This window comes from Pelophylax lessonae (genome assembly GCF_965119305.1).
Source record: "Pelophylax lessonae genome assembly, chromosome: 12".
NCBI lineage: Eukaryota > Metazoa > Chordata > Amphibia > Anura > Ranidae > Pelophylax > Pelophylax lessonae.
The window spans coordinates 195,466,555-195,492,898 of record NC_138779.1 but is presented as its reverse complement, the minus strand read 5'-3'; the positions used below and the strand labels follow the sequence as shown (position 1 = coordinate 195,492,898).

At 41.0% G+C, this 26,344-nt stretch overlaps 1 protein-coding gene across 1 annotated transcript in view; it reads left to right on the top strand.

The window, feature by feature from the left end:
* The window catches only part of LOC309567685 (fish-egg lectin-like), a 192,242-nt gene that overhangs the window by 144,108 nt on the left and 21,790 nt on the right, over positions 1-26,344 (top strand). The window lies entirely within an intron of this gene.

Genomic DNA, 26,344 nt, shown 5'->3' with positions numbered 1-26,344 from the left:
GGATACCGTCATCAAGACCAATAAATCAAAATATTGTATAAAAAAGACAAATTTTTATTAAAGACAAAAATATTCAATAAAAATTACTGTGTTAACAAACACAGATAATAAATGCACAAAACACAGTTTATCTATGCTACTTATGATCTTTTGTCAACTGTGTTTTGTGCATTTATTATCTGTGTTTGTTAACACGGTAATTTTTATTGAATATTTTTGTCTTTAATAAAAATTTGTGTTTTTTATACAATATTTTGATTTATTGGTCTTGATGACGGTATCCCTATAAAAGTCCCCCTGCCCCTTCATTTCCTTTCTTGTTCTCTAATTTACTATAGGAGTTGAGAATCTTCACTCAATAAATGTTACCTATATTTTCTTTGAATATCCTGTCATGTATGGATGAAACTGAAAGAGGAATTAACTATGCGCATGGTTGGATAATTGATTCTCAACTATTTTAGGAAATCAGCATTGGTATATTTTTAATTGTGCATATTAGTTATCCACTTCAGCCCCGGAAGGTGTACCCCCATTAATGACCAGGCCATTTTGTGCGATACAGCACTGTGTTACTTTAACTGACAATTGCGCAGTAGGGTAATGCTGTACCCAAATAAAATGTCCTTTTTTCCCCACAAATAGAGCTTTTTTTGTGATATTTGATCACCTCTGCGGTTTGTATTTTTTGCGCTATAAACAAAAAAATCAACAAATTTGAAAATATATATATATATATATATATATATATTTTTTTTTTTTTTACTTTGTGCTATAAAACATATCCAATAAAAAAATATAAAAAATCTAATTTATTCATTAATTTAGGCCAATATGTATTCTGCTACAAGTGAATATTGATTGGTTTGCGCAAAAGTTATAGCCACCTGTTATGGACTTTATTATATGAATCACAATTTACACATATCACTATTTATTGGTATTTATTGCTTTATCAATATTTATTATATCAATAGAGGAGTATTAATTTAATATTTATTGTTCACTAGTCACAGATATTTATCACTAAGATATATATTTTGGAGCAAGCGCTATAGGTAGCCTTAAATAGACTACTTCCCTACATTCCTTTTACTTTTTATTCTATAGCAGCTGCTTTAAAACACACATTTATTTATATATATTTTTTTATTATACATTTATTTATCTTACTTATTTAAACACACCAGGCGCGGGGCATATACTTTGTATATTTCTTACGCAAAAGTTATAGCGTTTACTAACTATGGGTTATATTTATGGAATTTTTGTTTATTTATTCTTTTTTTACTAGTAGCGATTTTTAGCGGGACTGTGAAATAGTGGCGGACAAATCGGACACCTAACTGTCACTTTTGACACTTTTTGGGGACCAGTGACATTATTATAGTGATCAGTGCTAAAAAAAAAAATGCAATGTCACTGTACTGAGGACACTGGCAGGGAAGGGGTTAACATCAGGGGCGATCAAAGGGTTAAGAGTGCTCCTAGGGAGTGCTTTCTAACTGTGTGGGGGATGCTTTGACTAGAGGAAGACAGATCAGAAACACAAGATCTAATCTTCCCCTCTCACAGAATGGCGGTCTGCCTTATTTCTATAGGCAGATCGCCGTTCTGCCTCTCCTGAAAATGATCAGTGGGTCCCAGCGAACATTTGCTCCCGCTGTGTCCAATCAATGAAATTACGTACAGGTACGTGATTTCCTGCAGGAGGGCTGCCCTGCCGCATTATATTTAGGTGGGGCGGTCCTTAAGGGGTTAACTAGAATAATGTTGTAGAGTGTAAACACAGGGTGGTACTGTGGGTGCACTATAAATGTACAACATGCCAAGTCTGAGCAATTATTTATCTGCAACCCCCTCTTCTTTACAGCCATTCAAATTACAGAATTTAGACAGCATTGCTCCATGAGGCAGGGGGCAGAGATCCAATGTCACACACTGCTAAGAAAACTAAGGAAAGTTGAGTGTAATCTGAGACCTGAGTAGGGAAAGGACACGCCCCCCTCTACACTGTCTTATAGGGAAACATGCACAGCTGAGGCAGCCAATCACCTGCTGATGTTGGCATAGGCTGTCAGTAGTGAAATTAAAATAGCAGAAGAATGAGGAGAGGGGACATGACTAGGATACCACAGATGACTCACGCTTAGTACCTTGTACCCACATAAACCTCCCAACTTATGACTTTAAGCAAATGACAAGTGAGACTGAATTGGAGAACATTTTGGCCAGGTTGGCCATTTAATAAAAAATAAACAAATTAACATTCCTTAAGGGTCCATTCACACTAGCGCGACTTGTCAGGCGACTTGGTCGCCTGACAAGTCGCGGTCGGTCGTTCGCCATTGAATAGTACAGGACCCATTCTAATAGGAGCGACACAAGTCGCTCCGACTTAGAAAAAGGGTCCTGTACTACTTTGGGGCGTGTATATTAAAAAAGAATAGTGCGCAAATGCAAAAGAAATAACTACCAAATCTGAAGACAATCCATAAATAAAAATGGGGGTTTGGTCCCACCATATGGCCATATCGTGCTCAAGCCCACTACTGCGTCAAAGTACCCCATTATCAGTGGGTCCTACACTATCCATGAAAAAGAGATGAATCCAGCCATTCTAACCCTTGGAGATAATACTCCTTGCTGGGAAGGATGTGCAAATGCACTACAGGGGACTCCTCCTATATCCAATTGATGGAGTCCCCTGTAGTGCATTTGCACATCCTTCCCAGCAAGGAGTATTATCTCCAAGGGTTAGAATGGCTGGATTCATCTCTTTTTCATGGATAGTGTAGGACCCACTGATAATGGGGTACTTTGACGCAGTAGTGGGCTTGAGCACGATATGGCCATATGGTGGGACCAAACCCCCATTTTTATTTATGGATTGTCTTCAGATTTGGTAGTTATTTCTTTTGCATTTGCGCACTATTCTTTTTTAATATACATGTCTTTTGGTTCATAGCTGCAGCAGCTTTAGAAATACATGGGTATGCTCCCCCAAATTTTTTGCCTGTTTATTATGTATTCGGTCTGACCAGACTATCGAGGTTGAGCAACCCTCCCCACCCCCCCACACACACCTGTACTCAATCAGTGTCCACCATCAATTGGATATAGGAGGAGTCCCCTGTAGTGCATTTGCACATCCTTCCCAGCAAGGAGTATTATCTCCAAGGGTTAGAATGGCTGGATTCATCTCTTTTTCATGGATAGTGTAGGACCCACTGATAATGGGGTACTTTGACGCAGTAGTGGGCTTGAGCACGATATGGCCATATGGTGGGACCAAACCCCCATTTTTATTTATGGATTGTCTTCAGTTTTGGTAGTTATTTCTTTTGCATTTGCGCACTATTCTTTTTTAATATACATGTCTTTTGGTTCATAGCTGCAGCAGCTTTAGAAATACATGGGTATGCTCCCCCAAATTTTTTGCCTGTTTACTACTTTGGGGCGACCTGGAGGCGACTTGCATTGATTTCAATTATATGAAGTCGCGCCGAGGTCGCCGTGCATACTGTGCACCGCGACTTCACAGGTCGCCCCACAAAATCCTGTTGCGCCAATCTGAATGGGCTGTAAAACAGAAACAATAAACATAATCCAGTATCGGTAACATAAAGGTTGGCGGTCTTGGGAAGCATCAAAGAACCAAATTCAGGTTATGTATCTGCGTTACTCCTTACTGATCCCCAGCCATGCAACACCGGCTCAAAGACAAACACACTTTACCACAGATACCTCCTTGTTACCACTTCCCAGTTAATCCACCATTAACTGGGATCCAACAGAGGACACCATACCTTAGATGGGTCACACTATGCACTGTTCCAAAACACCTTCAACCGCCACCGCTCACAGGTGTAAAACCTTAGACCTGTGGGCCCCTCCACACACACACAATGCCCTCTGAGCTCCATTTTGAATGCCAAGAAACAACAAGTCCGTCCCTAAAGCATTCAAGTGAACCCCATCCCTCCGAAGATACCACCAGGTATTCGCTTCCAGATTCTGATGCCTGACAACAAAACCCCCATTGCGCATCACAAACCAACTGACTTCCTTGTTCACCTTCATGCTCGCCTTGTTCAGCTTCTCGACCAACCATGCAGAATGCCACAAAGTGCGGACGACAATCTCTTACCAAACCACTATCATGGCTGGGAAGGTCATGTGCAGCCTGAAAAAAATCAAATTTAATATCCCAGATGAGGTGACACATGGACCGAACACCCAGGTCGTTACCACCCGCATGCAACACCAATATGTCTGGTGCCCTGTCAAGCCAGGAGAAACGGTACACTTCTGGAAGGACCTTGCACCATAGACAACCCGGAACACTTATCTACCTAATTCTGGCCAACATCCTAGGAAACCCCAGCTGCCACCCATTGGGTCTGACATCTGCCCCAAAACAGTGTGTTTTGTCTCCCCAAAACACAATGAATGACCCATTATCCACACGAGGCAGGCAGCAGCATCTGTAAAAGAAAATACATCACAACAAACGTAGAAGAAAATGATCTCCCAACCAACATGAATAACCAACAGAAATAAGCGAAGCAACAGATAAAAACTTCCTAAGCCAACTCTGGACACACGTATAGCTTAAAAGGCACAGATTCCCATCGGCCGATGTGCTTTACAACAGACTCCTCCAAACCCCACCGGGCAGCTTCTGTAGCCGCCCTGATGCGGAAAGAGTTTGAAGCGTAACTCTTATCATCATAACCCAGAGCTGACAGGCAATGCCTGAAAATAGAGACAAACTGAAATTTGGACAAGGCCGAACTGTCCTGATGAATCAGAAAGGAGCTCTCCCATTGTGGAATGTAACCGCAAGAATTCCTCCATGACAGAAATTGGGGAAATAGGGCAACCCCACACTTTGTAGATGTGTAAATACGTGCCTTTGGCCGCCTGATCTGTCTTAGAACGCCTAATTAACAGGACCAAAGATGAATTGAAACCACTCACCTCACTGGCCTGAAGCCCACCTTGCACCACTTTCAAAGAACTCACCAACTCGCTGATCCGCAGAGCCAGCACGAATGCCGTCCTAAACAAAAGCGACTCATACTCGGAGGCACCTGAATTTACCTTATCCAACAACTCCTGCAACATAGAAAAAGTGACCGGACGGCAACCATCCTGCCTGTGGAAACCCCTCCTATAACAATTCAAAGCCTGCTTGACCACAAAGTTCTTGGGGAAATCCTGAAAACCCAATAGTTTGAACGAAAATGCCAAATCGGACAATTTACGATAGATGGCCGATGCCGACACACCTTGTTCAAAATTTAAAAAGATGAAGTATAACAAGAGAGTGCTTGCTAATTAAAACACTAATGGATAGCATTATCCATTCCAACCACCGTTGTAAGTATAAATAATCAATAAATACAGTATGTAGTGGTATAAATAATGATTAAGCATAGTATGTAATCAAATCTAAATAACAATGGTAAATAATCAATCTTCCAATAAATAATTACATAGGTGCCATAATGTGCATAAGTGACCTAGTGAATATTACATAAAAAATATATAAAATTGGTAAAAACGAATATACTCAAAAGAAATAAATAGTCTAGAAAAAACAGTGACTGTAGTGCTCAGATATTAATAACAAAGTCCTCAGTGAATATGAATCTTCAAATGAATTCGAAAGTGCAGGTGCTTGGACGTGATTGGCCGTATCATTGGTTCCTTGCCTCATGTGAATGAATAGATTGGATCACTTACCGGATCTTGTGGGTCCCATATGCCATATGGCATTAGAACCACTTGAGCTTAGTAGCCCCCTGGGCTGGATTGGCTTCCCCTTTAGGGTCCTATGGGCTGGTAACGGCTCCTTTTGGCTCCGGGGTAAAAAACCAAATAGTATGGTAGGGAAAGGAGAAAAAGGCCCCAGATAGTGTAGTATTTAAGATATGTGAGGGAAGCTGCGCTAAATGACAAGAACCATATGTGATAATAAGTCCAAAAAAAGTCCCAAAAAATATATGTATGATATATATATATAGATATAAATGTAGATAAGTCAATAAAAAATCCAAAACTTCAACCGAAAATCCACAGGTGCAAACAATGGGTGTATATACTGCTTACCAGATGCAGCAGTATAATGAGCCTTGAGCATATATGGCCAAGCCGGATGGAAAACCGGATTTGTGCAGGTAAGTCAGATGTAAAGTAACCACTCAAATCAACTCATGACCCCGATAGGACCGTCACCATATATCCCCGCTTACCAGAAATAGGCAATAATGTTGCATATATCTTAAATCCGGATGGCACTGGGTGTATGTTCCTATTCACTGTGAGTAGTCCGGTCCCTTATTCAGTGAGGCTGACCCGCATATAGGACTCCGATGATCACCTTTAATAGGAACAGAAACACAGATTGACTGGATGTTTGGGTCCTATCGTATATCTCTCCCCCCCAATATAATATATATCACACCCCCCCGGATCTGGCAGAGTGTTTTCCGTTAGTATTTAAGATAGTTTATTTCCCATATAACGGGTTCAAATGCAGAAAAAACAAATAACTGGTGGTCAGGGGTGCGGGCTGCGTGTCTCCTCGCAGAGTTAGTATTCCATTGCGGACACTAGTTCTAGTGAGGTTTCCTCTCACTTCCTGATTGGCTATGGGACAGGAAGTGATGGGAAATCTCCACAATGGGACACAGATGGCGAAAATAAATCTTACAGGGGTTACTACCCTCCCTTGCTCTATCCAAAATGAAAAAAAGAAAAAAATGTGCCTACAGTTTTACTTTAAGGAGATTCATAGCAAGCCTGTGGCAACTCCAACACGATTTGCCACAGCTTCCGTGGAAAAGGCACTGTGTTGCTTCACGACCGCATTATTAACCAAACCCTCTTTAGGGAAGGACAGATGATGGATCATGCGAAACGTGTTAGGTTCCTTTTTTGGAACCAAGCCCAAAGGGGAGACCACAAAATCGTCTGGGGGGGGGGGGGGGAGGGGTGAGCGAAAAAGCCAGCCATGCAACTCAACGCAACTTCTTTGGTGAGTTTCTCCGAAACTACGCCCAGATTCAGCCTGGTCGAATGCAAGTTGTCCGTCATGGGGGGAATGCATGCCAAAGAGCAAGGAATAACAATACCCACTGAAAAACCAGATTCCAACAACTGGGCAGCCACCCGAAACTGATACCTATTTAGGAAAGGCCGCATCCTTTCCACCCTCACCAGCATCGTCCCTTTTACTTGAAGTATCCCTGGAATGACCCTTGCCTTACCCAAAGCATAGAGAGTGCATGGGCACCCCAGCATCCAGATCACTCATGCTTGAAGTGACACACAGCGGCAAATTGACACGTCCCTACATTATATTGCCAGCAATACCCCCGACGCTTTGTGGCCGACTGCCCCGGGTGTTTGGACCACTGACCCTGCTTGGAAAAAAGGATGAAGAAGCCCATGTCGACGTCATCAGCGTCATCTATAAGCTGATGTCCTTCATCCAAAAGCTATGATCCCATCACAAAGACGATCGGATGGCTTTGCCTTTACGCAAGTGCTCGTCATAAGAAAGCCATGCCACACCACCGTACATCCTACGGGCCCTTTATAGCATCTATATAACAAAAAAGAGCTGAACAGTTCTTCAGATACTTCTCCCCTATCACATTGGCCATGATTGCGAACGCCTGCGACCAATTCCTAAAAGCGCGCGGGATCAACCCGGAGCCTACCCTTCTCCTCATCTTCCTTCTTGGAGTCCTGAGGCTTCAGTCTGTCCAAGTTGAATTTCTTCAACTTGGAACAACGTTAATATCTCCATGTATTCGTATTTCCAAATTTTTTCCTTGGGCTTAAGATGCACCCTCAACCATACATATACTTTAATTTCTCTGAATCAGACAAACGAATTGCATTAGCGGATTCCTGGTGAACATTGGGCAGCACCAAGGCCGTCTGCCCACCATGCTGTGCTAGGAAGGCCTCAACCCACCACCAGATGTCCTGGGCCTCTTAGTGCTGGAATTCATGTTCTGGGCCGGTGATCACCGTAGGGGACACTGCCTGCAGGGGGCACCACCTGGCTGGGCATGCGCAGAAGAGGGCCGCCGGCCACTCCCACTGACTGACCAGCACCTGCAGCTGACACTCTCCTTCGTTGGGCTGCTGTTCTGACTGGCATTGGGCAGCTGCACAATCCAGACTCCCATGCTGAGCAGGCGGGACCAGGGACATGGTCGTGAAGTGGCCCCGTCTGGAAAAGCTCCGCTTGTGATAAGGATTCCTCCTAGGGCATGCACCGGTAACAGCAGGAAATTGCTGTGTTGGCGGGCCTGAAGGGTCCCCGAAGGGGCTACTGTTTTGGCGCTGAGCTCCAGGGGACACTGGAGGGCTAAAACTCTCTGAAGTCTGAGACCTCTGAGCTCACTGACGAGACAGTTCCCCCCCCCCCCCCGTAGGGGGCTACCCATCGAGCATTAGAGCATTGAGAAGACCTGCTGGTGCAGCCAAGTTGTACAGTACCCCGGAAGGCAGCGGCTGACCACAGCTGACCCAAGTTGAGGTCCAAATCGCCCATGGAGAATGACTGGCTTGGTTAATTTTCCATTGTAGAGAATTACAACCACTTTAATGAATGCCTAACCACTTCCTGTTAAGCCTTTAGCCAATTGACGGCTGGGCAGGCATCTCCTCAAATCGGGTGGACGTCTTAAGACGTCCTCTCGATTGGCACCTCGTGCACGCCCACGAGGCCGCACTGTGGTGTGCTTTGTCACCAGCTGTGTCTATTACTGATCACTGTGCCAGCCCACTGCTGGTACCTGGTATCATGTGACCGCTGTAACCATTCACAGCAGGCCACAGTTGTAAGCAATAAATGGCTTCCTTTCAAGCCATCCATTGTGTACAATGTGTTGCTAGCTGTGATTGGTCACAGCGATCACATGATACAGACTAGACCAATCGCAGCCCATCTGTGCCATGTGATCAGCTGTGGCCAATCACAGCTAATCACAACAAAACAAACTGAATTAATTGATTTCATACAGTAAAATGCTTGCTTATAGCAATGAAATTCATTGCTAAAGGCAAACATATTGTGTAAAAAAAAAAAAAATACTGATCACTTCCCCAGGGTAATACAATGTTACTATGGTAACATTATATTGCTCTGCTCAAAGTGTATTGAAAAAAAAATGATTTGTTTTTTTTTGTTTTTGTCATATTGTTGCCGTTCAATGTCCCTGATCACTGCCAGACCTGTTGATGCTCATATGATGACACTGTACTGCACTAGTGACAGTATGTTAAAAAAATGTTTTTTTCCTAATATTTCTTTATTTTTCAAAAATGTTGACAAAAAAATTACAGCTACAAAAAACTCACCATTCCTCTTACTAAATACCTCGGACAGTCTACTTCCAAAAAGGTGTCATTTGGGGGGTATTTGTTCTGTACTGACATGAGATAAGCAGTTAGTACATGAGGATTGATCAATTTTCATGTACAGTGGGTACGGAAAGTATTCAGACCCCCTTAAATTTTTCACTCTTTGTTATATTGCAGCCATTTGCTAAAATCATTTAAGTTCATTCTTCTTCCTCATGAATGTACACATAGCACCCCATACTGACAGAAAAACACAGAATTGTTGACATTGTTGCAGATTTATTAAAAAATAAAAACTGAAATATCACATGGTCCTAAGTATTCAGACCCTTTGCTCAGTATTTAGTAGAAGCCCCCTTTTGATCTAATACAGCCAGGAGTCTTTTTGGGAAAGATGCAACAAGTCTTTCACACCTGGATTTGGGGATCCTCTGCCATTCCTCCTTGCAGATCCTCTCCAGTTCTGTCAGGTTGGATGGTAAACGTTGGTGGACAGCCATTTTTATGTCTCTCCAGAGATGCTCAATTGGGTTTAAGTCAGGGCTCTGGCTGGGCCATTCAAGAACAGTCACAGAGTTGTTGTGAAGCCACTCCTTCGTTATTTTAGCTGTGTGCTTAGGGTCATTGTCTTGTTGGAAGGTAAACCTTCGGCCCAGTCTGAGGTCCAGAGCACTCTGGAAAAGGTTTTTGTCCAGGATATCCCTGTACTTGGCCGCATTCATCTTTCCCTCGATTGCAACCAGTCGTCCTGTCCCTGCAGCTGAAAAACACCCCCACAGCATGATGCTGCCACCACCATGCTTCACTGTTGGGACTGTATTGGACAGGTGATGAGCAGTGCCTGGTTTTCTCCACACATACCGCTTAGAATTAAGGCCAAAAAGTTCTATTTTGGTCTCATCAGACCAGAGAATCTTATTTCTCACCATCTTGGAGTCCTTCAGGTGTTTTTTTAGCAAACTCCATGCGGGCTTTCATGTGTCTTACACTGAGGAGAGGCTTCCGTCGGGCCACTCTGCCATAAAGCCCCGACTGGTGGAGGGCTGCAGTGATGGTTGACTTTCTACAACTTTCTCCCATCTCCTGACTGCATCTCTGGAGCTCAGCCACAGTGATCTTTGGGTTCTTCTTTACCTCTCTCACCAAGGCTCTTCTCCCCCGATAGCTCAGTTTGGCCGGACGGCCAGCTCTAGGAAGGGTTCTGGTCGTCCCAAACGTCTTCCATTTGAGGATTATGGAGGCCACTGTGCTCTTAGGAACCTTAAGTGCAGCAGAAATATTTTTGTAACCTTGGCCAGATCTGTGCCTTGCCACAATTCTGTCTCTGAGCTCTTCAGGCAGTTCCTTTGACCTCATGATTCTCATTTGCTCTGACATGCATTGTGATCTGTAAGGTCTTATATAGACAGGTGTGGGGCTTTCCTAATCAAGTCCAATCAGTATAATCAAACACAGCTGGACTCAAATGAAGGTGTAGAACCATCTCAAGGATGATCAGAAGAAATGGAAAGCACCTGGAGTTAAATATATGAGTGTCACAGCAAAGGGTCTGAATACTTAGGACCATGTGATATTTCAGTTTTTCTTTTTTAATAAATCTGCAACAATGTCAACAATTCTGTGTTTTTCTGTCAGTATGGGGTGCTATGTGTACATTCATGAGGAAGAAGAATGAACTTAAATGATTTTAGCAAACGGCTGCAATATAACAAAGAGTGAAAAATTTAAGGGGGTCTGAATACTTTCCGTACCCACTGTATATATATATATATATATATATATATATATATATATATATATATACCATAGTTTCTGAACTCTATAACTTTCCTAAAGACTAAATAATAAACATTACTTTGGGTTATTTTCACTAAAGGAATGTAGCAGAAGACATGTTGGCCTAAATGCATCAAGAATGGTTATTTATTCGCAAAATTTTATAACAGAAACGAAGAAAAACTTGTTTTGTTTTTTCTTCTAAATTTACTTTTTTCGTTTATGTAGAAAAAATAAAAAACTCAGTAGTGATTACATATCATCAAAAGAAAGCTCTTTTTGCATGAACAAAATGATAAAAATTACATATGGGTATAATATTGCATGACCACGCAATTGTCATTCAAAGTGTGACAGCGCTAAAAGCTGAAAATTGGCCTGGGCAGGAAGGGGGATAAAAATGCCAGGTATTGAAGTAGTTAAAGCAAAACTTCAGCTCCCATTCTCCCTCAAATGTTATTTTGAAAGAGGCCTGATATGTGCCTTCAGCAAAAAAAAAAATATTTTTACCTGTCTGCCTGCAAACTTGTTTTTCAAGCAAAGATAAAGGCGCATAAGCTACAGCCCTCATGATAAAAGGGTAAAAAAAAAAGTCCATGTACTCGGCAAAGAGCACTATATAGTCCATAAACTTAGGGCTGTCATTAATAGGGAGAGAAACCAGATGTCCAGAAAACTGTAGATAAAAGACAAGAGGGAGAGGTGCCTCTAAGTGTAGACTTAAAACAATTTATTCCAAGTAAAACTTTAGGCAACTCACATTAGAGTAGGTTAAAACAGGCACATCAAGGTAATGCAGTAGTCAAAGGGATCGTCGGTAAACGTGTGTCCCATCCGCTGGCGGTGTCATGCAGGGCAGAGCTTTATACCTCGCTGGTCACCGTCTGTAGGCTGTCTATGCGGTGAATGTTGGTCAAAACTAGGCTTGAGGCACAGGTATGCAACGCGATTCTGAGCATGCACGCTGGGAGCATTGCGACAGGCACGCTCCTTCTTCAAAGCATAGTTACAGGGACATACAGTGCCTTGCGAACGTATTCGGCTCCCTTGAACTTTGTGACCTTTTGCCACATTTCAGGCTTCAAACATAAAGATATAAAACTGTAAATAAGTGGGACACAATCATGAAGTGGAACGAAATTTATTGGATATTTCAAAATTTGTTAACAAATAAAAAACTGAAAAATTGGGCGTGCAAAATTATTCAGCCCCCTTAAGTTAATACTTTGTAGCGCCACCTTTTGCTGCGATTACAGCTGTAAGTCGCTTGGGGTATGTCTCTATCAGTTTTGCACATCGAGAGACTGAAATTTTAGCCCATTCCTCCTTGCAAAACAGCTCAAGCTCAGTGAGGTTGGATGGAGAGCGTTTGTGAACAGCAGTTTTCAGTTCTTTCCACAGATTCTCGATTGGATTCAGGTCTGGACTTTGACTTGGCCATTCTAACACCTGGATATGTTTATTTGTGAACCATTCCATTGTAGATTTTGCTTTATGTTTTGGATCATTGTCTTGTTGGAAGACAAATCTCCGTCCCAGTCTCAGGTCTTTTGCAGATTCCATCAGGTTTTCTTCCAGAATGGTCCTTTATTTGGTTCCATCCATCTTCCCATCAATTGTAACTATCTTCCCTGTCCCTGCTGAAGAAAAGCAGGCCCAAACCATGATGCTGCTACCACCATGTTTGACAGTGGGGATGGTGAGTTCAGGGTGATGAGCTGTGTTGCTTTTACGCCAAACATAATGTTTTGCATTGTTGTCAAAAAGTTAGATTTTGGTTTCATCTGACCAGAGCACCTTCTTCCACATGTTTGGTGTCTCCCAGGTGGCTTGTGGCAAACTTTAAACAACACTTTTTATGGATATCTTTAAGAAATGGTTTTCTTCTTGCCACTCTTCCATAAAGGCCAGATTTGTGCAGTATACGACTGATTGTTGTCCTATGGACAGAGTCTCCCACCTCAGCTGTAGATCTCTGCAGTTCATCCAGAGTGATCATGGGCCTTTTGGCTGCATCTCTGATCAGTCTTCTCTTTGTATGAGCTGAAAGTTTAGAGGGTCGGCCAGGTCTTCGTAGATTTGCAGTAGTCTGATACTCCTTCCATTTCAATATTATCGCTTGCACAGTACTCCTTGGGATGTTTAAAGCTTGGGAAATCTTTTTGTATCCAAATCCGGCTTTAAACTTCTCCAAAAACAGTATTTCGGACCTGCCTGGTGTGTTCCTTGTTCTTCATGATGCTCTCTGCGCTTTAAACGGACCTCTGAGACTATCACAGTGCAGGTGCATTTATACGGAGACTTGATTACACACAGGTGGATTCTATTTATCATCATTAGTCATTTAGGTCAACATTGGATCATTCAGAGATCCTCACTGAACTTCTGGAGAGAGTTTGCTGCACTGAAAGTAAAGGGGCTGAATAATTTTGCACGCCCAATTTTTCAGTTTTTTATTTGTTAGCAAAGTCCGAAATATCCAATAAATTTTGTTCCACTTCATGATTGTGTCCCACTTGTTGTTGATTCTTCACAAAAAAATTACAGTTTTATATCTTTATGTTTGAAGCCTGAAATGTGGCAAAAGGTCGCAAAGTTCAAGGGGCCGAATACTTTCGCAAGGCACTGTATCTATGACTTATATATACCACTAGGGGGAGACGCTCTAAGAGCATTTACAAGTAATACTGTATAAACAGCTAGCAAAATGGTATAGAATAGAAACTGGATTACAGAATAGCATTAAACAAAATTATACATAACTAAAAAAACAGTATATGTTATTTAATTAATGTACCTATGTTTAGGGATAAATGGTGATGTGGGAGATGTTTTTTACCTATTCTCAGGCACAGACGCTATAGTGGAGATGAGTACATGCGTGTGTATCCGTCATATACCACCTGGATCTCCTGCACATATATACACACCAGTGCGGCATATATACACATGGGCAGGACACTGCGGGTGGTCATAGAAAAATTAAAGGGCTGTTGGAATTAAATGTAACTGGGAATTATAAGTAATGATATACCAAATAAGTGCACAAAGGCACAAGGCATAAAACTATACCAAAGGTATAACACTGGGGTATGGATACATATCAATGGCACATAGCAAAGGTATATACTGTAAGACATGACTAAAGCTCATATTGGAGAGCCATTATAAAAGAAAAAGGTACTAATATTGGTATTGTTACTAGGGGGGGGGGGTTTGTAATTGTACTCACTGATGGAAAAGATCCGCCACCCCCATTATAGCCTGGAGAGATACGACATAAAAACAGAGATGTATAGTAACGAAGTAGAACTACTTAAGTACTGTACTTAAGTACCGAAATGCGGTATCTGTACTTTCCTAGAGTAGAATTTTTTTCTCCTACTTCTACTTTTACTTCACTACATTTTTTTCGATGATTTCGATACTTCTACTCAAGTATTTTTTTTTTGTGCTGCATAGTTACTCGTTACTTTTAAAAAAATTACCACTGCCAGAACAGTAGATGGCAGGTTGCATAAAGCTCAAAAAAATGTGTATAATGTCATTTGTAAATCAGCGCATACGGAAATAAAGGCTGTGTATAATAAAAGCTGCTATACCAAATCTTTCCAATAAAAAGAAAATATGAAACAAACAAATAAATGGTGCTACAGCACTTAAAGTGCATCAAGAAACTACTAACAAACACAGGTTAATCATTTGAAATAATAAAAAACAATATGATGTTCAAACGTTTGACTTCTTTCTTTAATAACTACATAACACAGTACTTGTACTTCTACTTTCAGTACTTGAGTAGAATTTTTTTTTCAAAACTACTGGTACTTTTTACTTTTAGTACTTAAGTAGCAAATTTTTTTAAAAAACTACTTGCAATACTTAAGTAAAAAAAATGTTGAATACTTTAGTACTTCTACTTAAGTAACTTTTTCTGCGAGCACTTCCACTTCTACTCAAGTCACTTTTTGATCGAGCACTTGTACTTTTACTCAAGTAGAACTTTCGAGTACTTTATACAAGTCTGCATAAAAACACATTGATTAGTGATAAGATGAAATATGGGTATGAAGAATAGACAGGCTGCTTTCATTTTGGAAGCAACTAAGTTTTGCCTTACACATAACTAGAGGACTAGAGGGTGGAGGCAATTTCGAGAGAGTATCGAGAATAAATCCAAATCCAAGTCTCTCTGGCACATAGTGCCCTATGCTGTTCACAGGGCTGGCCCGAGACATTGTGCTTCTTGGGTCCAAGAATAAAATGCTGCCCCCCCCTTTCAAAAAGTTACACGCATATCCAGCAAAGAGATATTTCCATAAAGCAAAGAGACAACCCAATCCAGCAAAGAGACATACCCACATATTCAGCAAAAAGACATGCCCCCTCCAGAAAAGAGACATGCCCAGAGGGAAGGAGGGAGTCTTGGGTCATCGGGCAGTGTGCCCCTGTTGCTGCCCCTCTTAAAGTGCTGCCTGGGTCCCATGGACCCACTGGGACCCATGGTAGGGCCAGCCCTGGCTGTTCAGTCTCTGGGAGGGATCTAGGCATGTGTTCAATGACCCAAACTAAGAGTCCAACAGTGGATTTTTGATGAAATTCAGCAAAGTGTCATGGAACACTGTGTTTGTCTTTCCCAGTTCAATGAGGCGTCTGTGTTCGTCAAAGAGCCGTTTCAAGGCGCGGATGGTGCAGCCTACATACATCAGTCCACATAGGCAGGATAGTCCATAGATCACAAAATCAGAGGAACAGTTCAAAAAATTATCTATTTGGAAGGTTTTCCCTTTACTTTGGAAGGTCTTTTGTCTGTGATTGATAAAATGACACATTTTACATAGGGCCTTGCGGCACTGGTACATCCTTAACAATGTTATAAGGACTGGTAGTGCGGTAACCGGAGCAGAGGACTTAAGTTTCCTGGGAGAAATTGTATTTTTAAGGTTGGGGGCCCTACGATAGGTTACTCTAGGGTGATCCTGAATAATGGTTTTTGAATGGGGGCCCTCTAGTAGTATGCTCCAGTCAGTGTCGAGAAAAGGTTATCCAGCGCCCAGGGCAAGTATGCTGAACTGCACCCCTGTCCCTCATTTATGATGTGCAAGCTTAGAGGATCCTACACCCAGTAAACCATTGCGCCCAGGGGAACCGTCCCCCTGGCCCACTCCTTGTCCCGGCCCTGGCTCCAGTGTTGGGCCAAGATTCCATTTTCTTGTATTGAAAATGGAAAGTGGTGGTGAATCTGGTGGAGTGGTCTAAGGTTTTGTGACTTTTTTTGGGTGTTTTTCCTCCAAGATAAAATTTGAAGGTTTGGTTAACCCAGGGTTCAGGGTAATCTCTGTCCAAGAACTTTCCCAGTGGCGACTGGTGTATTGGGGGCGCAGGGGCACCGCCTCCCCTGTCCATGCATCTGGCCCCCTAATTTACATGCGGGGCACGGGACGCATGGAGTTCAATGGGGCTTTTTTTTTTAACCATGTGACTAGAGCAAAGGCTCTCACAGGCTAAAAAAAAAGGGTGGCTTGGGGCGCAGAGCACTGCGCCCGAGCCCCCCCACTTGTGTGACAATAGCAAATGAATATTCGCTATTGTCACACGGATCCACCTCCTGGACAATCAGGAAGCGGGTCCTGAGACCTGTTTCCTGACTGGCCGAAAGTAGAAGCCATGCCATTGGGCATGGGAGAGGAGATACTTTTACTGTGGGGGAAGAAGCCAAAGCTGAAGCTGCTGCCGCCAACGCTGAGGGTGAGTGAGCCTGGGTCCTGGTGTAGTCCTGGTGTGTGACCTGGCGGGGGCTGGGGTGTATGGTGCAGTCCATCTGCGCCCCCCCTGGCCCATGGAGCACCAGCCGCCACTGACGGTAAGTACACAACTTGTTTTGTGGGGTGTTTTTTTATCATTTAGATGCTAAATTCTCAATTTTGGTTTTCTCCCTCCTGTTTTTATATGGGTAGATTTTCCTAGACTTGCCATCTTGGACCACCAGCCTGCTCCTTCCAGCCATCTTGGACCACCAGCCTGCTCCTTCCAGTCATCTTTGACCACCAGCCTGCTCCTTCCAGCCATCTTGTACCAGCCTGCTCCTTCCAGCCAGCCATTTTGCACAAACCTGCTCCTTCCAGCCGTCTTGGACCACCAGCCTGCTCCTTCCAGCCATCTTGCACCAGCCTGCTCCTTCCAGCCAGCTGTCTTGGACCAGCCTGCTCCTTCCAGCCATCTTGGACCAAGTTACTGCCCTGGGCAAAGGGCTACCTGCCTGCAAATACCCCAGCTACATATTAGGGTAAGTACGCAACTTGTTTTGTGGGATTCTTTTAATCATTTAGGTGCTATATTCTCATTTTAGGTTTTCTCCCTCCTGTTTTCATATGGGTGGATTTTCCTAGACTTGCCGCCTTGGACCACCAGCCTGCTCCTTTCAGTCATCTTGGACCAGCCTGCTCCTTCCAACCATCTTGGATCAGCCTGCTCCTTCCAGGCAGCCATCTTGGACCAAGTTAGAGTTGGCTACCTGCCTACAAATTCCACAGCTACAAACTCTCGTGAGTATACACTACAGCTACATCTTATGGTAAGTACACAATTTTTTTTTTTGTTTTTTAGAATTTAGTTGCTATGTCTCATTTCAGGTCTTTCTCCTTCCTGTTTTGTATAGGTTGATTTTCTTAAACTCTAATCCACCACCGTAACCTCTGCTATTGACTCCAACGCCATCTTCTGGTAAGTGCATGTCAATTTGAAAGCCTTATTTTTTTTTTGGGGGGGGGGGGGTTGAGGGGAGTTACACACCAATCAATTTGTGTTGATTTTTTTTTATTTTTGTTCTCCCCTAGAAATCAACATTTTGAGAAGATAGCCACCACCAACACCATCAGCAACACCAGATTAGAGAAAATGATAAACTAAACTGTAAGTGGTTTTTGTATTATACTAAAACCATACACATTTTAAGGAAAATGGGCAACACATTGACAACATGATTTATTTATTTTTTGTAGATGCCTCTCAGTGCTATTAAGATTTCTATTAGTTCCTGTGATCAGTTTGCATGAACAGCTTTTGGTTGGTTTCCTCAGGCAGGTACCTGCAGCACACAAGGTAGTTTTTATGTGCTAGCTCACCTTGTAATCAACACCTTTCATGGCTTTCTGATAGTCGTAGGTTGCATTGTCTGTACTCTGCAGTTCCACTTTAAACATGGAAGAGGCACCACCGAATGCAAAGCAACCAACAAAGTTAGGCTTTGTTTCTTTGTTCCTTCTTGGTTGACAGATGTTTAGTTCAAATACTGGTTAAGAGCAGATGCTGAATCAAAACAAAATGCAAAGTGTCTGTGATGCAAAAAAGTTTTTAGCATTGGATATGGTGCTGTTCGTAGTCATTGCGCAAGTTCAAAACACAAGGCTATTGCTGCAGCTAGGCAAGCCAGCCTTGGGATCGTTAGTTTTGCTAAACTAATGCCACCAGCTCCAGCAATGTTGGCTCATAAGAAAAGGACTTCTGAATCTGATCTAAAAATAGTAAATTTTCTTGCACAAAATTTTTTTCCATTAACCACTCAAGTACCGCCCGCCGCAGTTATACTGCGGCAGGCTGGCCCTCCTGCGCGAACCGACGTAGGTATACGTCCGTCGCGCACCTGCAGCTTCCGCTTCAAGAAGAGCAGCCTTATTTTCACTGTATCTGTCATGTTGATGCCTTGTGTGCTGCAGATGCCTGTAAAGCCATACCAAAAACTGTTGAGCAACTTTGCAGAGACATACATAGCCACATTGCACATAGTTGTAAATGTTTACAGTTGTATCATGAATTTCATGAATTTGTAGGTGTAGATCATCTAAAGATTCTACAGCTTTGTTCTACCAGATGGCTTTCAATGCTTGATTGTGTCAACCGCATTCTGAATCTACATGATGCCCTGTTAAAGCGGAGTTCCGGCCTATTTTGCCACTTTAGTGATTCCTGGAGTGCTCGCTATGCTGATCAACAATTGGGCATTTTAATTTTTTTCGGGGGTCCCTTACCTTATTTTTAGGGCATTTTTGATTGTACTTCCTCCTTCTCCCCCCTCTGTGGCTGCGGCCATCGACATCACTTCCGCCTTTGCATTGCATCCTGGGAGATGTTTATCATTACTCCCAGGAGGCTGGAATCAGGAACAACTCCCAGAACACTCCCTGGAATCAGGAAGAAGGACACAGCAGATTACACTGTGGCTTCAGATGCCCACATCTAAGATGGCCGCGCTCAGACAGCGTTTTTAAAAGTAAGATTTTGACTAAAATCCAATACTATACACCTTGTAAGTATGAGAATAGCAGTTCTGTTAAAGGCGATGGATTAGTATTATAGGGGTATTTTTAGTTAAAAAAGATATTTGAGGCCGGAACTCCGCTTTAAGTTCGTTTCAGTCAAGTGATGATACTGATTGCTTGGTAACTGTGGACAGAATAAGCATTAAGCTACAGGATCTTATCACTAAGTGTTACTTTTTGTTTCTTCAAACAGTTTTTCCCAATTTCACACAGTTCAATAAAATTTTCCAGAGCAATTCATCTACGTTACCTGACTTGTACTTTAAAGTACTGCCAACTGCTGAAAAGTCTTATGGGCTACTTTATCAGGCCAGACCTGTTGGTTTCCATTCAAAATGATGCACTGAATCAGTTTGACCACACTAATAGTGCACACTGCAAATCAACAGATGGTGTTTTTATTGGATACCAAACAAGAGAACATTTATCTACAGTGGATGATTTGTCAGCTGTTCACCAGTTCATGGTGCAAGTAATGACATTTTCCACAAGAGCTGTAACTGCAATTAAAAAACGGATGCCCATTGGAAACCGAATCATTCAGCTGTTGGCTTTACTAAAACCTTCAAACAGGTCTACTGTAAATGCTGGAGACATTAGAACTTGCCAAGCATTTTCCACAAATTGTTCCTCCACCTGAGTTTGATGCACTGCATACTGAATTTATAGAATACCAAGTGACAGATTTTAGTGATGATCCAGAGACTCACACTTATGATTCCTATTGGCACATGATAGGACAAAGCTGTAGTATCGATCTGGACGGTCTGAAAATACCTAAATTCCCGCATCTGGTTAAATTTGCAAAAACTCTGCTTTCCCTTCCCCATGGGACAGCTGAGGTAAAATGTGTGTTCTCATCTGTAAAGTTACTGAAAACTGATCACAGGAACAAACTTTCCACTCCAATGTTGGAAGGACTGCTGTCAGTAAAGTGTGGTCCAGGAAAGATTACTCAACACATGATTGAAAAGGTTGACATCACAATGTATGACCACAAGGTTGACACTTTATTATAACTCATCAGGTGCTAAAGGGGTGTGACTCCATGTTAAAAATTCAGAATGAACTTTCTGCACACTGCTATACACCCTTTCTAGCAAACTTGGCAAAACAACAGGGATTTTTAGTTCACATACATTGCAATACATGTACAAGCTGGCCAACAGTGGGTACAGTACCAATATAGGGTAAATAAGCACAGCTAAAAATGAGCTACCAGATTAGGTCTAGTCACGGACCTGCACTATGCACTTAGTTATGTTATTTGGTTATGTCTGTCATATGTCATTTATATTATTATTGGAAACAATAAAGGTTTGAGTCTATTTTATTTTATATAATATACAATATGTTATTATTATAATCCATAATGGTTTAGGTCTATTTTTTTTTACATATCATATATATTATTGTATACTTGTTTGAGTCTTTTATATTTTATATATCCTATATATTATAATTGGAAAACATAATGGTTTGGGTCTTTTTATTTTATATGTCATACATATACATACCATATACAGTATATTATTCTATTTGTTCCTTTTTTTAAGATTAATGATTTATATTTGTGTTGTGCAGTATTTATTTACATAATATGTATGTCATATATAGTATTATAGGAAACTATAGTTGTTTGAGTCTATTTTATTTTATATATCATATACAGTATATATAATTAATTAAATCTATAATGGTTTGAGTCTACTTTATTTTACATGCCATGTATATTATTTTTTTTTTTTTTTTAAGATTAATGATTTATATTTGTGTTGTACAGTATTTATTTACATAATATGTAAGTCATATATATCATTATAGGAAACTATAGTTGTTTGAGTCTATTTTATTTTATATATCATATACAGTATATATAATTGATTAAATCTATAATGGTTTGAGTCTACTTTATTTTACATGCCATGTATATTATTCTTTTTTTTTTTACGCTATAGAAACACACACATATTCACATATTTTGTTTCTTCTGATTTGTTTTGGAGGAGAATTTATTTTTATTTAAGGAGACTTTTTACTTACAATGCAGAGGTTTGGCGATTCCAATGTTGGCAGTTCTAATGTTGCCCCATGCAAATGCTATTATAGATATGGTAGAGAATTTTTTTATTTACAAAACTATTTTTTTTTCTGAAGAATTTCCTCTGCTGGTTAAGATTTATTGATGACGTGTTTGCTATATGGGGAGGCACCTATGAGACTTTGATGAAACAAAAAAAGCCACTCCAGGTGAGTCAGTCTCTAGTTAATCCCCACACACACTAGTAAGGTGCTAGCCCAGTTCGCATGCTGTGTAACATAAGGAAATGGCTGCAGTTCCAAAAATCCTTTTATTGAGGCTTTATATAACAAGTGGTTGACAGATGGAGCAGGGGGCAAAGAGGTAGACGGGTTTCGTGATAATGTTAGCGCTTAGTCATTACCTATTGGAATTAGTCACCACAATCTATATACAGCTCTAATGTGTTATCATTAGGTTACAGGTGAACTAACCAATTAAAAACAGTACTCAGCTGGTTCTACAAAGAAAACCCGGCTACAGTACACACACTCATATCTTGTGTGAAGAGTCCGGTCCAGATCCACTGCCAGAAAGAATGATACGCCAATTGAACAAATTCGACAAATCATTCAAAATCATTGTATAGTAGCAACAACATATACAAAATAAAAGAAAAATAAACATATATATATATTTTTTTTTTTTTATAAATATATATATATATATATATATACATACAATGAGAAGTGGACACTAACAGCCTACCTCAGAGCATCAGTCCTTCGTTCCACATCCTACCCACCTCCCAGTACTGCCCCTTTTAGGGACTACAGAGCCAAATAACATTTGTGCTTCTAAGAATTTTGTATGAAATTTATTACCTCCTCCCGCCCACCGTATAGGCAAACTACGGCAACAGGGTGATTCTTTTGTTCTGGGACAACGTCAGTGCCGCCCATCAGTGCCCATCATTGCAGCCTATCAGTGCCACCTATCAGTGCCCATCAGTGCCACCTATCAGTGCCCACCAGTGCTTCCTATCAGTGCTCAATATCAGTGCCACACATCAGTGCCCATCAGTGCTGAATATTAGTACCTCCTCATCACTGCAGCCTATTAGTGCCGCCTCATCAGCTCCCTTTAGTGAAGGAGAAAAAACACTTATTTACAAAATTTTCTAACAGAAATTAGGACATTTTTTTGTTTTTACTTTTCAGTTTTTTTTTTTTTTTTATTTTAACAAAAAATTGAATACCACAAATACAAAGCTCTATCTGTCTAAAAAAAATGATAAAAACTTTCATGTGGGTACAGCATTGCATGATCACGCAATTGTCATTGAAAGGCTGACAGTGCTAAAAGCTGAAAATTTGTCTGGACAGGAAGGGGATTAGAGTGCCCAGTAGGCAAGAAGTTAATGAGAACAAGAAAAGTAGTAAATAAAATCCCCCTGCAGCCAACAACAATACACCCCGCAGCAGCAATAAATTCCACCTGCAACAAAATACCACCGCAACAACAATACACCCTGCAGCAGCAATAAATTCCACCTGCAACAAAATACCCCCCGCAACAACAACAGATCTCCCTGCAGACAACATCAATAGACTCCCCAGCAGCCATCTATAATAGACTGCTCCCTGAGCAGTAGATCCCTCACAGCAACATAAGATCCACCCCAGGAACAATAGATCCCTCAGCAGCCAGCATCAATAGACAGTGTAGCACAACCCAGCACCGCTTTCCATTAAATACATTCAGTGCTGGAGGTGCTGGAGGTGCCGGAACTGCGTTCCCCCACTGAACAAAAAGCACTAGGTAGGACTTTACGGGATCAAGTGGTTCGATCTGACCAATTTACTCCTTCTAGACCCCTGTCGCCTTTTTGGGACCACGTAACACAGGTTCATACCCCTGTTCGAATTGTATCCAATGCAATTAAAGGGCCAAAATTCTCTCACCCGCATAGAGGGACCCATATAAAAATGTACATGTCCAGCTTTATTTGTTGTATATATTATCAAATGTCCATGCGGTTTACTTTATGTGGGTGAGACAACCCAGAAGGTGAAAGATCGTATAACCTGACATAAGTAATCTTTTAGAGACAAATTGACTCAGTTGACAAAGCACTTTGTTGAAAAGGGATATACACTATCACAACTAAACTTCATGGTTATTGATGAAGTAAAGAAAAACAGAAGAGGGGTGATCATTCATGAGCTGTTTTTAAAAAGACTGGAAGTACAATGGATACGCACATTAGACACTTTAATCCCCAGGGGATTAAAATCTGACTTTGATTTACATTTATTTTTGTGATTGAAATATCTATACTATTATATCTGTGTTAACACAAGGGGCACTAAGATTATTTCTGAGTGATCTGTGATTATTGATTTACATTATGGTACTATATAAAGGGTTTAAAAGACAGCACATTTATTCTAGTTTCCACTTGTGCACATCATTCCTTTACCACTGATGTTTTATATTAATAATCATTTTGCTTGTGTTTTTAAATAATATTTCTTATTTGGTAATTTGTTCCAATTTTGTCTGTTTTTTCATTTTTGTAACAGGTTTTTTTATGGGTTAATTTTTCCTCCTTTGGAGTGAGAAATGAATGTCATTTCATAGCTATCTTTCTGAAACAACTACAAATAATTGTATTACGTGTTACTGATGAGTGATAATTGATTAATTCGTTTTGGTTTCTGCTTTAAATGATTTGCTCGTTAGAAAGATATACTGTGAATATAAATATATATATATATATATCTGTGTAATATGTACAGTATGTTATATGGATTATGCTTCAGCCTAAAGAAGGGTGTCCTGTATTTTGCCCGAAACTGTCACTTTTTGGAACATAATATGTAACTTTTTTCTTTTTTGGACTTTCAATAAATTGTAAGTGCAGCAATCCCTGTTGGAATTTATATTATATACTGTGTATATATATATATATATATATATATATATATATATATATATATATATATATATATATATATATATATATATATATATATATATATATATATATATATATGTATATATATATTTATATATATATATATATATATATATATATATATATATATATATATATGTGTGTGTATATATATATATGTACATTATGTATATATATATATTTATATATACACACACTATATTGTCAAAAGTATTGTGACACCTGCCTTTACACGCACATTAACTTTAACAGCATTCCAGTCTTAGTTCATAGGGTTCAAAATTGAATTGGCCCACCCTTTGCAGCTATAACAGCTTCAACTCTTCTGGGAAAGCTGTCCACAAGGTTTAGGAGTGTGTCTATGGGAATGTTTGACCATTCTTCCAGAAGCATATTTGTGAGGTCAGGCACTGATGTTGTACGAGAAGGCCTGGCTTGTAGTCTCCACTCTAATTCATCCAAAAGGTGTTCTATTGGGTTGTGGTGCAGGCCAGTCAAGTTCCTCCACCCCAAACTCAACCACCCATGTCTTTATGGATCTTGCTTTGTGCACTGGTCCAAATCCTTTAGTGAAGGGGGATTATAGTGTGGTGTTGTTTTTCAGGAGTTGGGCTTGGCCCCTTAGTTCCAGTGAAGGGAACTCTGAAGGCGTTACCATACCAAGACATTTTGGACAATTTAATGCTCCCAACTTTGTGGGAACAGTTTGGAGATGGCTCCTCCCTGTTCCAACATGACTGCGCACCAGTGCACAAAGCAAGGTCCATAAAGACATTGATGAGCGAATTTGGGGTGGAGGAACTTGACTGGCCTGCACAGAGTCCTGACCTCAACCTGATAGAACATCTTTGGGATGAATTAGAGCTGGGCCTTCTCATCTCAACATCAATGCCTGACATCACAAATGTGCTTCTGGGAGAATGGTCAAAAATTTCTATAGACACGCTTCTAAACCTTCGGGACAGCCTTCCCAGAAAATAGGGCCAATTTAGACAGGATCATCATGTCTTTTTAGTGTATCTAAAACATTATTAATATTCCTAAACCATGAAGCAAATCAGCCTTAATATTACAAATTTCCAGGAAAATATCTCAAGGTTATTTGTTTCCCGCAGTGCCCCAGTGGTCTTCCATAGAATACATAGAGCTGGGACAGAGAAACATTATTCCATGTCGTCTCATCATTCTTCTGTTTGTAAGCAGGCTAAAGCAGTCAGTAGGCGGTGTCCTGGCTGGGAGGACTGGGATTAAGGTTTTGCTTGGTCTTTTAGTCTTTTTTGGTGGGTTTTCCATTCTGGGTCCGGCTCACTCACACTGTGTGATATAAACTGGGACAGGGGTCTGGTTCAAGAGAGTTCCCCTAAGGGAGTCCAGGGAGCCATCTTTGGCCCCAATAGAGAGAGCCACAAGAGAGAGACTAGAGAGTTCCCGAGTAGCCATGGGTTGTGAGACCCGTAGAGAATGGAGACGGACCAGAGATTCGCAGGTGGAGTATGAAGCTGCTTTGTCCTATAACAGAGACTTTCGCCCAGAAGACACCAGTGCTTGAGAAATGCCTCTGAAGGACTTATGATTGCTGGACTGCATTCTGTCAGGTATGCCGGGGCAGCACACAAGCCTGTAGCCATAATTTGGAAACTAGGAAAGTATCATGTTTTGCCTGTTGGGCTGTGAATGTCTATTTTTGCACTTTTGCCATGTAAAGTACTGAAACTTTGTCCCTGTCTTGTCTGAAGTTACTAAAGAAGTGTATTGCAAGTAACCAGGCACACACACATCTAGAAAGTGGGACTTAACACATTGGGGTATGAAGGTATTAATGTGGAAGGGATTAATGTAAGAACACATGTCATTACCAAA